Below are 4,861 nucleotides of genomic sequence, written 5' to 3' on the forward strand. Positions count from 1 at the left end.
ATAGTTGGGATGAACAGTAGCTAGCACATTGGTTTGATAGTAGCATAGTTGGGATGGAGAATATCTAGCACATTGGTTTGATAGTAGCATAGTTGGGATGTAAAGTAGCTAGCACATTGGTTTGATAGTAGCATAGTTGGGATGTACACTAGCTAGCACATTGGTTTGATAGTAGCATAGTTGGGATGGACAGTAGCTAGCACATTGTTTTGATAGTAGCATAGTTGGGATGTACAGTAGCTAGCACATTGGTTTGATAGTAGCATAGTTGGGATGTACAGTAGCTTGTCCATTGGTTTGATAGTAGCATAGTTGGGATGTACAGTAGCTAGCACATTGGTTTGATAGTAGCATAGTTAGGATGTACAGTATTTAGCACATTGGTTTGATAGTAGCATAGTTGGGATGTACAGTAGCTAGCACATTGGTTTGATAGTAGCATAATTGGGATGTACAGTAGCTAGCACATTGTTTTGATAGTAGCATAGTTGGGATGTACAGTAGCTTGTCCATTGGTTTGATAGTAGCATAGTTGGGATGTACAGTAGCTAGCACATTGGTTTGATAGTAGCATAGTTGGGATGTACAGTAGCTAGCACATTGGTTTGATAGTAGCATAGTTGGGATGTACACTAGCTAGCGCATTGGTTTGATAGTAGCATAGTTGGGATGGACAGTAGCTAGAACATTGTTTTGATAGTAGCATAGTTGGGATGTACAGTAGCTAGCACATTGGTTTGATAGTAGCATAGTTGGGATGTACAGTAGCTAGTACATTGGTTTGTTAGTAGCATAGTTGGGATGTACAGTAGCTAGTACATTGGTTTGAATGCATAGTTGGGATGTACCGTAGCTAGCAGATTGGTTTGATAGTAGCATAGCTGGGATGTACAGTAGCTAGCACATTGGTTTGATAGTAGCATAGTTGGGATGTACAGTAGCTAGCACATTGGTTTGATAGTAGCATAGTTGGGAAGTACAGTAGCTAGCACATTGGTTTGATAATAGCATAGTTGGGATGTACAGGAGCTAGTACATTGGTTTGATAGTAGCATAGTTGGGATGGACAGTAGCTAGTACATTGGTCTGATAGTAGCATAGTTGGGATGTACAGTATCTAGCACATTGGTTTGATAATAGCATAGTTGGGTTGGACAGTAGCTAGCACATTGGTTTGATAGTAGCATAGTTGGGATGGACAGTAGCTTGCACATTGGTTTGATAGCATAGTTGGGATGGACAGTAGCTAGCACATTGGTTTAATAACATAGTTGGGATGTACAGTAGCTAGCACATTGGTTTGATAGTAGCATAGTTGGAATGGACAGTAGCTAGCACATTGGTTTGATAGTAGCATAGTTGGGATAGACAGTAGCTAGCACATTGGTTTGATAGTAGCATAGTTGGGATAGACAGTAGCTAGCACATTGGTTTGATAGTAGCATAGTTGGGAAGTACAGTAGCTAGCACATTGGTTTGATAGTAGCATAGTTGGGATGTACAGTAGCTAGTACATTGGTTTGATAGTAGCATAGTTGGGATGAACAGTAGCTAGCACATTGGTTTGATAGTAGCATAGTTGGGATGGAGAATATCTAGCACATTGGTTTGATAGTAGCATAGTTGGGATGTAAAGTAGCTAGCACATTGGTTTGATAGTAGCATAGTTGGGATGTACACTAGCTAGCACATTGGTTTGATAGTAGCATAGTTGGGATGGACAGTAGCTAGCACATTGTTTTGATAGTAGCATAGTTGGGATGTTCAGTAGCTAGCACATTGGTTTGATAGTAGCATAGTTGGGATGTACAGTAGCTTGTCCATTGGTTTGATAGTAGCATAGTTGGGATGTACAGTAGCTAGCACATTGGTTTGATAGTAGCATAGTTGGGATGTACAGTAGCTAGCACATTGGTTTGATAGTAGCATAGTTGGGATGTACACTAGCTAGCGCATTGGTTTGATAGTAGCATAGTTGGGATGGACAGTAGCTAGAACATTGTTTTGATAGTAGCATAGTTGGGATGTACAGTAGCTAGCACATTGGTTTGATAGTAGCATAGTTGGGATGTACAGTAGCTAGTACATTGGTTTGTTAGTAGCATAGTTGGGATGTACAGTAGCTAGTACATTGGTTTGAATGCATAGTTGGGATGTACCGTAGCTAGCAGATTGGTTTGATAGTAGCATAGCTGGGATGTACAGTAGCTAGCACATTGGTTTGATAGTAGCATAGTTGGGATGTACAGTAGCTAGCACATTGGTTTGATAGTAGCATAGTTGGGAAGTACAGTAGCTAGCACATTGGTTTGATAATAGCATAGTTGGGATGTACAGGAGCTAGTACATTGGTTTGATAGTAGCATAGTTGGGATGGACAGTAGCTAGTACATTGGTCTGATAGTAGCATAGTTGGGATGTACAGTATCTAGCACATTGGTTTGATAATAGCATAGTTGGGATGGACAGTAGCTAGCACATTGGTTTGATAGTAGCATAGTTGGGATGGACAGTAGCTTGCACATTGGTTTGATAGCATAGTTGGGATGGACAGTAGCTAGCACATTGGTTTAATAACATAGTTGGGATGTACAGTAGCTAGCACATTGGTTTGATAGTAGCATAGTTGGAATGGACAGTAGCTAGCACATTGGTTTGATAGTAGCATAGTTGGGATAGACAGTAGCTAGCACATTGGTTTGATAGTAGCATAGTTGGGATAGACAGTAGCTAGCACATTGGTTTGATAGTAGCATAGTTGGGAAGTACAGTAGCTAGCACATTGGTTTGATAGTAGCATAGTTGGGATGTACAGTAGCTAGTACATTGGTTTGATAGTAGCATAGTTGGGATGAACAGTAGCTAGCACATTGGTTTGATAGTAGCATAGTTGGGATGGAGAATATCTAGCACATTGGTTTGATAGTAGCATAGTTGGGATGTAAAGTAGCTAGCACATTGGTTTGATAGTAGCATAGTTGGGATGTACACTAGCTAGCACATTGGTTTGATAGTAGCATAGTTGGGATGTACAGTAGCTAGCACATTGTTTTGATAGTAGCATAGTTGGGATGTACAGTATCTAGCACATTGGTTTGATAGTAGCATAGTTGGGATGTACAGTAGCTTGTCCATTGGTTTGATAGTAGCATAGTTGGGATGTACAGTAGCTAGCACATTGGTTTGATAGTAGCATAGTTAGGATGTACAGTATTTAGCACATTGGTTTGATAGTAGCATAGTTGGGATGTACAGTAGCTAGCACATTGGTTTGATAGTAGCATAATTGGGATGTACAGTAGCTAGCACATTGTTTTGATAGTAGCATAGTTGGGATGTACAGTAGCTTGTCCATTGGTTTGATAGTAGCATAGTTGGGATGTACAGTAGCTAGCACATTGGTTTGATAGTAGCATAGTTGGGATGTACAGTAGCTAGCACATTGGTTTGATAGTAGCATAGTTGGGATGTACACTAGCTAGCGCATTGGTTTGATAGTAGCATAGTTGGGATGGACAGTAGCTAGAACATTGTTTTGATAGTAGCATAGTTGGGATGTACAGTAGCTAGCACATTGGTTTGATAGTAGCATAGTTGGGATGTACAGTAGCTAGTACATTGGTTTGTTAGTAGCATAGTTGGGATGTACAGTAGCTAGTACATTGGTTTGAATGCATAGTTGGGATGTACCGTAGCTAGCAGATTGGTTTGATAGTAGCATAGCTGGGATGTACAGTAGCTAGCACATTGGTTTGATAGTAGCATAGTTGGGATGTACAGTAGCTAGCACATTGGTTTGATAGTAGCATAGTTGGGAAGTACAGTAGCTAGCACATTGGTTTGATAATAGCATAGTTGGGATGTACAGGAGCTAGTACATTGGTTTGATAGTAGCATAGTTGGGATGGACAGTAGCTAGTACATTGGTCTGATAGTAGCATAGTTGGGATGTACAGTATCTAGCACATTGGTTTGATAATAGCATAGTTGGGATGGACAGTAGCTAGCACATTGGTTTGATAGTAGCATAGTTGGGATGGACAGTAGCTTGCACATTGGTTTGATAGCATAGTTGGGATGGACAGTAGCTAGCACATTGGTTTAATAACATAGTTGGGATGTACAGTAGCTAGCACATTGGTTTGATAGTAGCATAGTTGGAATGGACAGTAGCTAGCACATTGGTTTGATAGTAGCATAGTTGGGATAGACAGTAGCTAGCACATTGGTTTGATAGTAGCATAGTTGGGATAGACAGTAGCTAGCACATTGGTTTGATAGTAGCATAGTTGGGAAGTACAGTAGCTAGCACATTGGTTTGATAATAGCATAGTTGGGATGTACAGGAGCTAGTACATTGGTTTGATAGTAGCATAGTTGGGATGGACAGTAGCTAGTACATTGGTCTGATAGTAGCATAGTTGGGATGTACAGTATCTAGCACATTGGTTTGATAATAGCATAGTTGGGATGGACAGTAGCTAGCACATTGGTTTGATAGTAGCATAGTTGGGATGGACAGTAGCTTGCACATTGGTTTGATAGCATAGTTGGGATGGACAGTAGCTAGCACATTGGTTTAATAACATAGTTGGGATGTACAGTAGCTAGCACATTGGTTTGATAGTAGCATAGTTGGAATGGACAGTAGCTAGCACATTGGTTTGATAGTAGCATAGTTGGGAAGTACAGTAGCTAGCACATTGGTTTGATAGTAGCATAGTTGGGATGTACAGTAGCTAGTACATTGGTTTGATAGTAGCATAGTTGGGATGAACAGTAGCTAGCACATTGGTTTGATAGTAGCATAGTTGGGATGGAGAATATCTAGCACATTGGTTTGATAGTAGCATAGTTGGGA

This window comes from Borostomias antarcticus (genome assembly GCF_949987555.1).
Source record: "Borostomias antarcticus genome assembly, chromosome: 18".
Lineage (NCBI taxonomy): Eukaryota > Metazoa > Chordata > Actinopteri > Stomiiformes > Stomiidae > Borostomias > Borostomias antarcticus.